This window comes from Pongo abelii, chromosome 1, assembly GCF_028885655.2.
Source record: "Pongo abelii isolate AG06213 chromosome 1, NHGRI_mPonAbe1-v2.0_pri, whole genome shotgun sequence".
Taxonomy (NCBI): Eukaryota; Metazoa; Chordata; class Mammalia; order Primates; family Hominidae; genus Pongo; species Pongo abelii.
The window spans coordinates 48380528-48396756 of record NC_071985.2 but is presented as its reverse complement, the minus strand read 5'-3'; the positions used below and the strand labels follow the sequence as shown (position 1 = coordinate 48396756).

Genomic DNA, 16229 nt, shown 5'->3' with positions numbered 1-16229 from the left:
AGCTAGAGTGACCAGGGCAGGAATCCTGGTTCCTCCCTTCCTAGTTGTGTGAATTTGGGTGGCTTCCTTTAGGACACCGCCTTTGGATCTTTGGAAGTCTTTAGAATCCTTTCAGAAGTCTTGGTTTCCATGCCCATAAAATGGGATTAATATTAACAAATTTTCAAGGTGGTTGTGGGGATATAATGAGTTTACATATGCAAAGCACCTAGAACAGCATCTGACACAGAGAGGGAGGCTCTCTAAATGGCAATGGTAGCTCATCGTGGAGGTCAGAATGGCTGCTGTGGTGAGCAAGCTCAGGCAGAGACAGAATGCCTACCTCGTGGGGGCAGAAGGGATAGTTCAAGTACTAGAAAAAGACATTTCTTCCCCCCATATACGTTCTATACGAAGGTGGGACTTTCATGGGGACAAAAGCATGGGGCTGAGTCTGTCACCTCCCATGGATGACCCTCTGACACACAACACTAAAGATACCCAATGCTGAGCTCACCATCTTCCTCATCAAACAGAAGGGAGGCCTTCCACTGTCATTCCGCATTTCTGCAGGTCCTAGATTGTGGCATCAAACTATCTTTGACTCCTCTCTCATATTTCCACATCTTGTTTATCCAGGTGTCCCCAGGAGGTAGCTATCATCACCCTGCCTGTATCTTTCCTCGGCTAGCATTCTGCTCCCTGAAATGCACTCCCTTCCTGTGTCCTCCTAGGTCCATCCTATCTTCCTCCAATTCTGTTTTCAGCACATCGCTCATTGCTCAATCCCTGGTAGCAAGCACCCTGTGGCATCCAATTCAGACCCCTCCACTTGGCAACCAAGCCAAGTGGTTACCATTTCTGCGCTTCCCCACCCCATCTCATCACTGGTTACTCCCCCCACCGGCTGTCCCTACATTTGACTTTGCTCATTGCAGTCCTCCATAGGACATTATCACCCCCAGCACTACCAGTCGTTATCTTTCATCTTATTCAAATCTTTGCCCAAGCGTTTGCCTTGCAGAAGCTTTTCCCAAATAGTCCTACCTGACCCAGGGCACCTCATTCCCATACATCCTCCATGTGCCCTGTGTTTATGAGCCATGCCAGTGAAGTGAGTCTGAACCTATTCATTAAATTTAATCCCATAAACATGTGCCAAGCACTATCTGTGAGCCAAACTCCAGGGCTCACAGATGCTAGGTACCCCAGGGATACAACAGACAAATCACATGCAACTCTGCTTTCAAGTAATGCACAACCTAATAGGAGACCAATCACATGATCAGAATGTAACATAGAAAGTGATGTGTTGTAGAAGTGAAGCAGCTTTGTTGTCTGTGGTGACACTCAAGGTTTGTTGTCTCCTGGCCATGAAGATCAAGGATGTAGACACACAAAGAGTGAAGTTAAGAGTGGAAATTTAATAGGTGAAAGAAAGAGAATAGCTCTTTGCTACAGAGAGGGGTCCTGGAAAAATGAGTTGCCGATTCGAGGTGAAATGCAGGGGGTTTTATAGATGAGCTAGTGGGGAGGTGGTATCTCATCTATACAGGGCATCTCAAAAAAAGTTAGCACCAGGTGTGCCATCTGCATAGGGCACAAATCTCTGGCAGCTCCCAGCCCAATCTTTATTATGCAGGTGGCTTCTCTGCCTGAGCTTCTCCATGTTGCCCAGTTCTTTCTTACTGTACATGTGCTAACAAAAAAGGGAAGGTGGAGCCCCATGGTGAACATGCCTGGCCCCCCGGTAGCCCTTTTCTATGAGTGCAGCTGCTGGCATTCTCCCGTGTAAGCTTCCAGCTTCCTTATATATGTTTGCAGCCCAATCTTTTAGGCTGCTCTGTGTTAGAAAAGAAATGATTTCTAGGGCTTCTTCTTATTAGATGGGAAGTTCTGCCAAGGGCTTTTTGTCCTCGCTATCTGCCTAAATAATTTCTATCTCCCATATCAGAAATGCTTTTTCCCTTCAAAAATTTTTTGAGCACTGTTCTAGGTACTGGGGATATCTCAGTAAACAAGACAAACCCTGTCCCTGTTCCCACAGAACTTGAAGTTTATTGCAAGAAAACAACAAATCAACAAGCAATGACAATTCAGGGTGGTAAGAGCTGTGCTGGGGGAAGGCTGCAGAGGCACTTGGGAAACCCAGACCAAGGGCCAGAGGAGCCCAGAATGGTGGAGAGGGGGCTTTGAGGGCAGTGAGGGCTACTTGGGCTGGGCCAGAGTGGTGGGCAGAACAATGTCGCACCCCCAAATGTCCACATCCTAATCCCTGGAACTTGTGAATATTGTCTTACACAGTAAAAGGCACTTTGCAAATATAATTAAATTAAGGTCCTTGGTTGGGGAGAGTGGCTTGGATTATTCAGGTGGGCCCAATCTAATTAGATGGCTCCTTAACAGAGGAACCTTTTCTGGCTGTGGTTAGAGAAGGAGATGGACATGGAAGTAGGGTCAGAGAGATGCTATGCTGCTGGCTTCGAAGATGCAGGCAGGGGGCCACCAGGCAAGGACTGTGGGTGCTGCAGAAGCTGGTCAAGGCCAGCCAATGCATTCTTCCCTAGAGCTTCTAGAAGGAATGCAGCCCTGTAGACACCCTGATTTTAGTTCAAGAGAACACCTCTGTCAGACTTATGGCCTACAGAGCTGTCAGATAATACATTTGTGTTGTTTGAAGCCACCAGGCTTATGGTAATTTGTGACAGCAGCCATGGGAAACAAATACTGCCAGGAAGGGTGGGCAAAATTTGAGACACAATTCAAGAGCAGGGTGATGGTGAGGAGGGCATTCTGGTGGGGGGCGGGGGCAGGGGCGGGGCAGTGTAGGGAGAGCAAAGAGATGGAACTGGGGAAGTGCAGGGAGAGGCATGTAGAGAAAGAGCCAATGGGTTCAGTTTGGCTTGATCCCAGGACAAGCGAATGGGAAAGGAGGGCAGGGAGCTCAGTGACATCAGAGTCAGAATGTGAGCCAGGAGGGAACAGGGAGCCCCTGGCTCGGGGCTCACTGAGAGGGTGGAGACCAGGTAACATCAGCAATGCACTCTCCCCAGCAGAGGAGGCCTAAGGAAGCTCTGGAGCCTTCCACTGCTTCCTCTCAGGACTTAGCCTTCATCCTGCCTCCAAGTTTGGAGCTCTAGAACTCAGGCCAAAACCCATACCCTCTAGTTCATACCTGCTTTTATCCAACAACCCTAAAATCAGTTTGACTTTATGAGGCAAGGTCTTGGCATCCGTGCCACAGCTGTGGGTCTGGGTTCTTCCTCACTCCCTGTCCCTGCCGTTGGTGCTCCTGGATAGGGGATGAGTGCTGTCATCACTCCCAAATGGTGTCTACTCTCCCTGGCATCAACTATATGCCCCTGCTTTTCCTCTAATCCCCACTGAAGCTTATCTGTCCAGTGTCTCGTAACCTCAAGCTCCTATGAGATGATTAACTTCCTAATTTTTGCATTAGCAACCATGTCTTAGACACACTAAAAGATCATCCAACCTAAACAGAGAACAAAGCTCAAGTGATAGAATACAGATATGTGTTAACACTCTCAAAGGGGCAGTAATGTGGGGGTACAAAGGAGCGCTTGACCCACCTCTTATAGGACATTGCCCTCCAGCCACAGATGGCAGGTCAGGTGCCTGACGATGTCCTTAAAATAGTATGGGCACCATCCTCAGATACCTGAGTACCTCTTATCTCTCTGGCCACAGCAGGATTTCTCAGGCATCAGGGAAATGGGGGCACTGAGCTAAGGGCAGAGAGTGCCCTGCTGTGTAGTACCCTTTTCTAGCTCGGCAAGGCCCTGGACAAGCATGCTTTTTTTAGCTGGGGTCCCCACATTTGCCTTTTTACACACACACACACACACACACACTGCTCTCTCAACACCACTTGACTAAAGCAACACTTAAGCAAATAGCAATTATACCTTTTTTTTTTTTTTTTTTTTTTTTTTTAAAGAGATGAGGGTTTTGCTATGTTGCCCAAGCTGGTCTCAAACTCCTGACCTCAAGCGATCCTTCTGCTTTGGCCTCCCAGTATTGGGATTATAGGCATAAGCCCGTACGCCTGTCTGAATTACATTTTAATTGAACAAAGAATAAAAGCATTATTCTACCTAAAGCTTAATAAATGACAAACTCTGCCTGGTTGACTATTTTTTCTATATAAATACACACACAGATGTAATATGCACACACATATTTAAATTGATATACTAGACCCAGTTGATGTCAGGCATTCTACCAGCAGTTGCCCATTAGGCAGCCTGATGTGCACAGTCCTGGGTGCTACATGTTCTGCTCCCCCTGTTGTATTTTTCCTGGTTCAGCTCCCACCGCTGCATGTGCTCTTTTGGGTGTAGACTTCATGGCACTGCATAAATAGAGGATAACAGCTCACGTTTTGGTTTCAGTGCTCTTAACTTCATCAACTATCTTGGGTTTTTGTTTTTCAGCTCGCAGTAGTGACGAGGAGGCAGGGTAGGGTTATGGTAAGGCCCTGGGGCCAGAAATCATAAGTTCCACCTTCTAGTTTGAACTTACTCCTGTCAAAGCACTAGTCCATTGGGCTTCAGTTTCCCCCTGAAAAGATTTGTTTAGAAGAGCAGTTTTTAAACTTTCAGGTCTTGTGTCCTTTTACATTCTTAAAAATTATTGAGGTTAGGCCAGGCATGGTAGCTCACGCTTGTAATCCCAGCACTTTGGGAGGCTGAGGCAGGCGGATCACCTGAGGTCGGGAGTTCGAGACCAGCCTGACCGATATAGAGAAACCCTGTCTGTACTAAAAATACAAAATTAGCCAGGCGTGGTGGCACATGCCTGTAATCCCAGCTACTCAGGAGGCTGAGACAAGAGAATCGCTTGAACCCAGGAGGTGGAGGTTGTGGTGAGCCAAGATCGTGCCATTGCACTTCAGCCTAGGCAACAAGAGCGAAAATCTGTCTCAAAAAAAAAAAAATATTGAGGTTATACTGGGGAAAAATTTTTTTTTAAAAATTGAGGACCCTAAGGCCGGGCATGGTGGCTCAGGCCTGTAATCCCAGCACTTTGGGAGGCCAAGGTGGGCGGATCACGAAGTCAGGAGATCGAGAACATCCTGGCTAACACGGTGAAACCCCATCTCTACTAAAAATACAAAAAATTAGCCGGGCGTGGTGGCGGGCGCCTGTAGTCCCAGCTACTGCAGAGGCTGAGGCAGGAGAATGGCGTGAACCCGGGAGGCGGAGCTTGCAGTGAGCCGAGATCACGCCACTGCACTCCAGCCTGGGGGACAGAGTGAGACTCTGTCTCAAAAAAAAAAACAAAAAACTGAGGACCCTAAAGAACTTTTGTTTATCTGGGTCCTATCAATATTTGCAGTATTAAAACTAAAACAGAAAATTTAAACATATTTATTTGTTTTGAAATAACAACAATAAATTCATTGTATGCATAAGCATCTTTTGGCCAGAAAAACCCCCTATATTTTCCAAAAGATAAAATTTAGCACGAAGAGTGGCATTAATTTATTTTTTTGTAAATCCCCTTACCATCTGGTTGAATAGAAAACAGGTGCATTTTCACATCTGGTTCTGCCTTCAGTCAGTTGCAATATCACATGTCATCTAACCTTTCAAAAACCCCACTATATGCTTGTAGGAGAATGAGTGAAAAAAGCAAATAACATCTTAGTATTTCTAGGAAAACAGTTAGAACTTGTTTCCCTAAAAGAGGCTTGGAGACCCACAGAGTCCTCAGACCATACTTCAAAAATGGCTGGTTTAGAAGGCCCTAAGTTTCCTACCAGATCTGATACTCTGAAGTCTTTCTGATAATACTGTATGGTAGCATTTTTCAAAATACACTTCAGGGAATATGCTCCCAGGAACAGTACCATGGGATGTTATTGTATGTGGGATGCAAACTGTATGTGGGGAAAATGTGGTTTCTATGAATAAATTAGTTTGGGGAGCCTTAAAGTAAATGAAATAGGCACATTTTACTTCAGGACTTTTCAGATGCTTTGATGTGATAAAACATAATGTGAATCCCTTACAATACATTATTGTGTGTAGTGTTTCCCCACAGTTTTGACCACAAACTCTTTTTCGAAGAGCAGCCTTCAAGACTAGTGTATCAAGGAACACACTTTGGGAAGTGCTGCTCCGGTGACTTCTAGATCCTTTTCCTGAGTATTAACAGATCAGGTTCTATCATTTGGAAGCAATTTTCCTCTAAATAAAATTCTACTTATGTACTTTTTGGTTCTTTTAATGCAGAGACTTTATGATAGCCATTTCTAAGGCTAAGAGAACTTCAAGTTACTAAAATAGATAAGGGGCATTTTTGCTGAAAATTAAAGAATATTAGTAACTATGTGAATAGTAGTATATATTTATTGGGTGATTGAATAATAATTCCATGTATTGAGCATCTACTACATGCCAGGAACCTTTTAATACATATGAGTGATCAAGAGTGTGTGGTATTCGTGGAGGTATAGACATATAGAACAGAGAACCCAGGGATAGATCTAAACAAACATGCCCAATTGATCGTTTTTTTTTTTCCTGAGACAGTGTCTCTGGGACCCAGGCACAATCATGGCTCACTGCAGCCTTGACCTCCAGGCTCTTAAGTAGCTGGGACTATAGGCATGTGCTACCATGCCAGGATAATTTTTTTATTTTTATTTTTTGTGGAGACAGAGTCTTGCTATATTGCCCAGGTTGATCTTGAACTCCTGGGTTCAAGCAATCCTCCCACCTCGGCCTCCCAAAGTGCTGGGATTCTAGGCATGAGCCACTGTGCCTCGCCTTATGCCCCATTGATTTTTGACAAAAGTGTATAAGCAATGAAGCGGAGGAAAGATAGCCTTTCAATGAATGGTGCCGGAACAACTGGACATACATAGGGGGAAAAAAAAACCCTGACTGAAGTCTCATACCTTGTAAAAAATATAACTCAAAAAGAATTATAGACTTAAATGAAAACTTTAAAACTACTTAGAAAGAATCATAAGAGAAAATTATTGGAATCTAGGGCTAGGCAAAGAGTTCTTAACACCAAAAGCACAATCCACAAAAGAAAAAAAATGGTTAATTGGACTTCATCAAAATTAAAAACTTTTGCTCCGTGAAAGACCCTGTCAAGAGACAAAAAAGAAAATATTCGCACACGACATATCTAATGAAGGACTGGTATGTAATATATATGAAGAACTTTTACAACTCAACAGTAAAAAAAATATAATTAGAAAGTAGGCAAAAGACATAGACATTTCACTGAAGAGGATATACATATGGCAAATAAGTGCATGAAAAGATATTCAACATCACAGCCATTAGGAAAATGCAAATTAAAATAATGAAGGCAGAGTGTGGTGGCTCATGCCTGTAATCTTAGCACTTTGGGAGGCTGAGGCAGGCAGATTGCTTGAGCCCAGGAGTTAGAGACCAGCCTGAGCAATATGGCGAAACCCTGTCTCTACCAAAAATACAAAGAATTAGCTGGGTGTGGTGGTGCACGCCTGTAGTACCAGCTACTCAGGAGGCTGAGATGGGACGATCACCTGAGCCTGGGAAGTTGAAGCTGCAGTGAACCATGGTCATGCCACTGTACTCCAGCCTGGGCAACACAGTGAGACCCTGTCTCAAATAAAAAAATAAAAAACAAGGCCGGGCGCGGTGGCTCACACCTATAATCCCAACACTTTGGGAGGCTGAGGCAGGCAGATCACCTGAGGTCAGGAGTGTGAAACCAGCCTGGTCAACATGGCGAAACCCCATCTCTACTAAAGATACAAAAATTAGCAGGGCATGGTGGCGTGTGCCTGTAGTCCCAGCTACTTGAGAGGCTGAGGCATGAGAATTGCTTAACCCAGGAGGTAGAGGGTGCAGTGAGCCAAGATCATGCCACTGCACTCCAACCTGGGTGACAGAGTGAGATTACGTCTCAAAAAATAGAAGTAAATAAATAATAAATAAAAAATATTTTAGAAATAAAAATAATGAGCTATCACTACATATCTATCAGAATGGCTAACTATGTATCTATCAGAATGGCTAAAATAAAAAAAAAAAGTGACAATTCCAAATGCTGGTGAGGATGTGAAGGGACTGGCTCACTCATACATTGCTGGTGGGGATAGAAAATGGCACAGCCTCTTTGGAAAACAGTTTGGCGGTTTCTTTAGAACAACCCGGAACTACCATACGACTCTAGGCAATTGCACTCCTGGGCATTTAGCCTAGAAAAAAGAAGACATGTTCACATAAAAACCTGTGCATGAATGCTTGTAGCAACTTTATTTAAAATAGCCCTAAACTGGAAACAACTCAGATGTCCTATTATGGGTGAACAGTTAAACAAACTTCGGTACGTCTGTACCGTGAAATAGAACTCAGCCAAAAACAAACGAAAAAGGAATCAACTATTGATATATGCAACAACTTTGATGAATCTCCAGAGAATTATGCTGAGTAAAAATACCAATCCCAAAAGTTTGCATACTGTATGATTCCATTTATATAAATTCTTGAAATGGCAAAATTGTAGAAATGGAAAACACATTAGCAGGTGTTAAGGGGGGGTGGAGGTGGATATGACTATAAAAGGCAAAGTAAGGGATCCTTGTAGTGATAGAAATGTTTTGTATCTTGATTATGGAAACGTTAATAACCTGGTTTTAATACTGTACTATCATTTAATAAGATGTTATAAGTGATCTTTGTATATTATTTCTTATAACTACATGCAAATCTACAACTGTCTCAAAAGTTAATTTTTTAAAAGCCTACCTGAATTAGTCAAGATGCTAACTTGCAATCTAACTCAAATTTGTTTTGATTATTAAGCTCAGCCATATAAAATTGCCAGTATTTGACTGCTTTTGACTTACAAAAATGGTGGTTTCATATGGTTCAACCTAATAAAAATAATAAATAGTAATGCGTTAGCACACATAACTGGGAAATTAATGTGTAGAACCAGCTTCAGGCACAGTGGGATCCAACAGAGAAATGGTATCCTGAGGGCTCTATCACTGTCTCCATATCTTGGCTCTGCTTTCCTCTGTGAACTTGCTTTATTCTCAGACAGGATCATTTCACATCATTGGAAAGATGCTGCCAATTACCTCAGCCCCGCATTGTTGTGGCTTATGAACATCAAAGAAAAAGTGACCCTCTTTATCATAGCATTCATGTGGCCAGTCTCAGGGAAGACTCTAATTGTCTTTGCTTGCGTCAGAAGTTGATCCATTAACTGATTATTGTGGCCAGGTTGATGAATAACTCTGATTGGCAGTCTCCCTAGGGAGGGTGAGACACCATAATTAACTCCTGTCAGGCCCAATTGAATGCTAAGCAGGGAAAAAACAGATTGTTTGCTTGTTTTTCACAGGGATGGATAAGGAAAGGACAATGGGTAACTTGTTTTTTATTTTACTTTTCCAGTAAAATTTTTCTTTAATGAGGATGCATCACATTTTATCACTTTTTAAGAGAAAATTATATACATATACTCATTATCATGAGGGTAATATTTAGGAGAGATAAAAGTCCAGTATGAGCTAAAGTCTGCCAAAAATTCTAAGAATACTCAGAAAGGGCTCTTTTATAAAGTTATATTAGTAACTTAGAGATAGAAGAAGGTATAGGTTTGCTACCTGGAGACAAGGGTGTAATGCTCATGGTGAATACAGAAAAAAGAGAACAGAAATGCAGATAATGTTTTATGTCTATGGTTTCTGCTGAAGAGAATTGTCTTTTAATTTTCTTTTTCTTTCTTTCTTTTTTTTTTTTTTTTTTTTGAGACAGAGTCTTGCTGTGTCGCCAGGCTGGAGTGCAATGGCGCAGTCCTGACTCACTACAACCTCTGACTCCCTGGTTCAAGGGATACCTCCTGCCTCAGCCTCCTGAGTAGCTAGGATTACAGGTGTGCGCCACCATGCCCAGCTAATTTTTGTAGTTTTAGTAGAGACGGGGTTTCACCATGTTGGCCAGGCTGGTCTTGAACTCCTGACCTCGTGATCCTCCCACCTCGGCCTCCCAAAGTGCTGAGATTATAGGCGTGAGCCACCGCGCCTGGCCAATTGTCTTTTAATTTTAAAGGGTGGGACCTGGCTTAGCCAGAATTGCAGACTGAAATGGAGGCCTTGATTGTAAGCAATTGTTCTCCACTCATGTCTCCTGATCACTTATGCATGGAGTCCTAATTAGGGAAAAGATGTTAGACTGTCAGGAGCAGGGGAAAGCAAAAAGAAAAAGCAGATAAGCTGTAAGTCTGCCTTTCTTCGTGGTCCAGGACATATAGCCCTCCCGTGCAAATATCTCACAATCTTTCTGTGACCAACTTATCACCAGACCCTCAGCTGATAGAAAAATGCAAGTTAGCTCACTGCAACCTTGGCATTATCACTATTGCATGTAGCCCCCTCCAGCACACAGCACAGGCACCATCCTATAAAATCCCCAGCAAACCTCTGTCTCCTCACAGTCAGCTCCTCTCTTGCTAATTTGTTGCTTTCTTGCAATGTGTTTTTCTACTTTCTCTAATAAATCTGCCTTTCTTTCCTATGACTGTCTTGGTATATTCCTTTTACCACCCATACCACCGGCCCCAGTTAGTTAGTCACTACCCGCGATACTATGTATGAGCTTCACAATTTTTTTCCAAGTCCATCTAGTATTGGACTTGGAAAAAAAAGACTATGATTCTTTTTTTTTTTTTTTTTTTTAAGACAGAGTCTCACTCTGTCACCCAGGCTAGAAATGCAGTGGCATGATCTCAGCTCACTGCACCCTCTGCCTCCTGGGTTCAAGCAATTCTTGTGCCTCAGCCTCCCAAGTAGCTGAAACTGCAGGCACCTGCCACCATGCCCAGCTAATTTTTGTGTTTTTAGTAGAGACGGGGTTTTATCATGTTGCCCAGGCTGGTCTTGAACTCCTGGCCTCAAGTGACCCGCCTGCGTTAGCCTCCCAAAGTGCTGGGATTATAGGTGTAAGCCACCATGCCCAGCCTGACTTTTTATAGTTTTATTAAAGACTCTTCTACCAGTGGTCAAAAGGGAGAAAATAAACCCTAGTCCCATCATATATTTTGTTTTTTAATTTTTTTAAATGGAGATATAACAGATCTACCATAAAGTATATAAGCCCCAGTGTACAGCTGCATGAATTTTTACATTGGAAAACTCAGGTCTAGGAGCCAGGATCCCTGGTTCTGCCACAGCTCTGCTGTTAAATCTCTGTGTGATTCTGAGCAGGGCAGCTCTTTCCTCCTGAATTTCAGTTTCCCTAACTGTAAAGTGAAGCACTAAACAAGATCATTATTTTACAAAGTGTGCTATGTGTATGCAAGTCGATTCTAAGTGTATTTGGGAGAGATTTTATTTTGATAGAGATGTATTTTTTATTTTTTAAACCTTCATATTGAGTTACAATTTGTATAGGATAAAGTATACAAATCTTAATTGAAGGGTTCAATGAATTGTTACTATAACTGCCTGATGGGTTTTTCCTTCCAGCTGCACAAACAAAATTCCTGAAGACCGTGGCACTGCAGTACACAGAGTTTAATTGATGCGGGGCCAGCCACACCACGCGGGAGACAGAGTTATTACTCAAATCAATCTCTCTGAAGGCTCAGAGGTTAGGGGTTTTTCAAAGGTAGTTTGGTGGGCAGGGGGCTAGGGCATGCGGAATGCTGATTGGTTGGGTCAGAGATAAAATTACAGGGAGTCAAAGCTGTCCTCTTGGGCTGAGTTGCTTCTGCATAGGGCCACAGGAGCGGTTGGCAAGTCCAGGTGGAGCATGGTGTTAGACATGGAAAAAACCTGAAAAAGCTGTTCTTGGGTTCTACAGCAGTGATGTTATCTGCAGGAGTCACTGGGGAAGTTGCATATCTTGTGACTTCCAGAATAATGACTGGCGATCATTTATGTCTACACCTTAGCTGAATTCAGCCTTCCCTATCCTCCTAGCCTAGTGGTCTCTCATTAGCTTTGCAAAGGTGGTTGAGTTTGGGGGATGGGCTATTATCCTTTAAACTATAAACTAAATGTCTCCCAAAGTTAGTTTGGCCTAAGCCTAGGAATAATTAAGGGCAGCTTGAAGGCCAAAGGCAAGATGAAGTTTAGCTAGATCAGATCTTCCCTACTGCCATAAGTTTCTTACTGATATAATTTTTGCAAGGATGGTTTCATTACCTTTGCATAAACTTGTGTAACTATAGATATAAATCATTCCCAGTTCCCCCAGAAAGCTCTTTGTGCCCTAATTACCTTCACTGTGAAGGTAACTAGTATTCTGAGTTTTTTCAACATAGATTGGTTTTTGCCTGTTTTGAACTTCCTGTAATTAAATCATACAGTAACTACTCTTCATCTGTGCCTTGCTTTTCTGGGTCATCACTATGTTTGTGAAAATTATCCATATTGTTCTATGTAGCAGTTCATTCATTTGCATTGCTAAATAGTATTCCATTGTATGAATATACCACAATTTACTTATCCATTCTGGACATTTGCGTCGTTTTCTTTGGCTATTGTGAACAAAGCTACTACTATTGTAAATGTCTTTTGGTGGACATGTGCACTCATCTCTCTGGGGTATATACCTAGGAGTAGAATTGCTGAGAAATAGGGTACTCAGTGTTATCACCATACACAATCTTGTATGAATCTTGTATGAATATACACAGGTATATTTTAGGGGAGGGGAATAAAGATGATCTTAAACTTTTTCAGATTCTTACAGGGATTTTCTAATTTAAAAAGGTTTTTAGGCCAGGCATGGTGGCTCACGCCTGTAATCTCAGCACTTTGGGAGGCTGAGACAGGTGGATCACTTGAGGTCAGGAGTTCAAGATCAGCCTGGCCAATGTGGTGAAACCCCATTTCTACTAAAAATACAAAAATTAGCTGGGTGTGGTGGCGCATGCCTGTAATCCCAGCTACTCGGGAGGCTGAGGCAGGAGACTCGCTTGAACCTAGGATGCAGAGTTTGCAGTCAGTTGATATTGCACCACTGCACTTTAGCCTGGGCAGCAAAGTGAGATTCACTTTGCTCGTAAACAATCCTGGGGCAGGGGGCATTATTTTTATTTACTTATTTTCTAGACAAGGTTTCACTGTGTCACCCAGGCTGGAGCACAGAGGTGCTATCATGGCTCACTGCAGCCTTGACCTCTTGGGCTCAAGTGATCCTCCCACCTTAGTCTCTCAAGTAGCTGGGACTCCAAGCTTGTGCCATCATGCCTAGCTAATTATATTACTTTTTTTTTTTTGTAGAGATGGGGTCTCACTAGGTTGCCCGGGCTGGTCTGAACTCCTGGGCTAAAGCGATTAGAGGGAGGGTTTTAGAATGCACACATTTGTGTAAAGAACTTAGATGAGGAGAGAGCACATGCTTAGAAAATTGCGGAAACTGCAAACTGTGTGTAGGTATAGAGGCGGGTTGGGAAGGAGGGTACAGGAGCAGGGAACATTAGGATCCAAAAAGATACTGTAAGGTTGAAATGAAGGCTGAATCTAAGTTTCCAACTTACACAAATATGAGAGGGACAGGTAAAAGTAACTGAGGATAGCTTAGTAAATAGTACAAGTGTAACGTGACTGACAAGAACAAACAAGCTAATTTGACCTCAGGCTGAATTAGAGGAACTTAGGACCTAAGAACTCATTTTCTCTAGAATAAGGGTAGTGGTGATCCACCCACTCTGCTCCAGTAGCCTACAGCTGGGTGCTCTGTTCCATGTTAGGGACACATGCTCCAAGGAACACAGACCAGAATGCATTTAGAGGACAGTGGCCAGTATGGTGAAGGCCTCAAGCCCTGCCACATGAGGAACAGCTGTAGGAAATGGAACATTGTCCTGGAAAAGAAAAATCTTGGTGGTGATAGCAGTCTTTGGCTCTCTGAGGGGATGTCATGTGGAAGAGAAATGAGTTGCCCAGAGAAATTTCTTGCTATCACTGAGGGTGTTCACACATTTTTTTTGGATGGGCACTTGCTGAAGCTATTTCAGAGGGAGATTAAATATCAGATGAAAAGTTTGATGAATGACTCTGAGTTCCCTTTTAACTCTGAGATCCTGTGAATCTGGCTATGTGACCTTGACTTGGTCACTGAACTTCTTGGAACTTTAGTTCTTCATCTGTAAAATAATAGGTAGACTAAGGATTCTTTAGTGCTGAACACAATCTACTGAGCTGCTTCCCAGAGAAGCTAGGTGGTGTTACATATTCCCAATCTTCAGCTGTGACTCCTGCAGTTAAGGTGCTTTGGTCGTAAGAAACAGAAACTGACCATTTAAGGAAAAAAGAGAGTTTGTTGGAAAGAAGTGGGAAATTCATATAATCTATGAAATGACTGAAGAACAAGACTTGAAGAAGGCAGAAACTAGAGCGTCCTCCCCTGGCATGCCATGGGGGTGCATTGGCTGTGATGGATTTTTCCCTTATTCTTAGGTCACTATTCAGCATTCAAAGTCCAGATGACAGAGTCAGTCCCTCGGACCTAAGTTGGCCTCAAGCCTGCTCCTTGGCAGGAAGGTCAGGACACCTTGATTATCAGCCCAATGTCATCCCCCAAGATGAAATCAAAAGCTATTACTAGAACAAGAGCCAAATAACATGTCCCCTACAACCTCCACCCTTTTCTCTTCCATTTATGATAGCACATCAGACTCAAGAGAGTGAGCAGCATTATGATGGAAATAATCTTCAATCTATTTCAACTTACCTTTAAAAGTGAAAAATGCACTCATCTGGATGCTCACATTTTTACCAGTAGTAGCCCACGTGACATGTCATAACTGGGTGCTGAAATGCTGACAAGTCTGAGAACACGACTCCCCTAGGAGACAGACACGCTGATGGGCTTGAGCATTCACAGATATCGGATGCCTACTATGTGTCAAGCCCTGTGCTAGACACCGAGACTCATTAAGTCAGTGCAAAAAATGGAAAGGTTAAATATTTGCCCCGGGTAAACGCAAAGGGCAAGTGCATTGCATCAGGGTTAAACAGGGTGGCGCCGGCCAAGGAGGGATTCCTTTCAGGCCCGGGCATCGCAGCCCAAACGTGGCCCGCCCTAGCCCCACCCCCGAGTGACCGCACACTCCAGCCGTCCAATCCCGTCACCACCCTGTCCAGTCTCCACCCCGGGAGGCTCCACTCCGGGTCCAGGCCGCCTGGGGCGTTTGCAGTCCTCTGTGGGAGGTGGCGCCCCGCAGAATGAGAACATTTCTGTCCCGGGCCAGCAGGTGTTACCTGAGTAAGATTGAGATTCTCTCACCAGGCGACAAGGCTTGTTGTGCCCGAGACAGGCACAGCTCAGATTCCCTCCCCGTGGTAATTAACCCGGGGAAAAATGTAACCAATCCCCGAGACTCGGGCCTCCAGCCAGCCGCCCGCTCACTCCCTCCTTCCCCACGCGGGAGCCGAGCCTGGAATGATTGCGGGGGGAGGGTGGGAGGCGCGGTGCGGCGGGTGGAGGTGGGAGGGTTTGAAATGGATCCTGGCTGGGAGGACTTCCCCGGCCCCCTGCCGGACGGCGGGTTAAAAGCGTGAGGCGAAGGTCGTGGAAAGCCCTCGGGGACCCACCGCGGCGGTGCACTGGCCGCTGGATCCCAGGCGCCGCGGCGATTTACCGCGCCTGGAGGTCACCGCTCCGCGTCCCAGGGCGGGGCAGGAGGCTGGGTCCTGCTGATCCCAGAAGACATAGCAGCACGGAGACACTAATCCGCTGTTTTTACACATAAACACTTCACACGAGAGAGATTACTTACCTCACATTGCAGTCATAGAGGAATCTGTGGGTGTTAGAGGCTTTCAGCTCCCGCTCTCGAGTGCATTGTGGGACAGAGCCTAGCAGGGAGGGAGCAGAGGCCGCGGCAGCCTCTCGGGTTCTAATCTCCCACCTGCCGCTCGCCCTAGATCATGGCGTCTCCCTGGACCTCAGTTTTCTCACCTGCGCAGTGGGTTAAGCTAAAACGTGTGCATCTCTCTGCCTTTTAAGGATAAAACTGAGACTCCGAAGAGTGTTTGGAAAGAACACGTCAGGAGTGTGCAAGGGTTTCTTTGAACTGTGGATCTCACATCCCTGTCTGGCCCGCACGTTTGCTCACCAAGGAATGCCAATTTCATTGTTTTTTGTTTGTTTTTTAATTGTGATAATTGACTTGAAGGAAACCAACCTAATTACTTGGCTGGATGAGTGTAGAGAGGCAGGGGGTGACCAGGTGGAAGAGGGCTGCTGCTTTGCAGA

General features: G+C 44.3%; 1 protein-coding gene across 4 annotated transcripts in view; it reads right to left on the bottom strand.

Moving 5' to 3' along the window:
• Positions 1–15817, bottom strand: part of TMEM9 (transmembrane protein 9) — a 36790-nt gene extending 20973 nt beyond the window's left edge. The window contains exons 1-2 of one of the 4 annotated variants that reach the window (XM_063725925.1): positions 15751–15817; positions 14703–14816 (exon numbers count right to left, since the gene is read on the bottom strand). The gene's annotated coding sequence lies outside the window, so the exon portion shown is untranslated. Of the gene's footprint in view, positions 1–14702; positions 14817–15232; positions 15697–15750 lie in introns of those variants that run through there. The other 3 variants (XM_054523471.1, XM_054523423.1, XM_054523469.1) reach the window with 3 other exon arrangements.
• Positions 15818–16229: the final 412 nt, after the last annotated feature.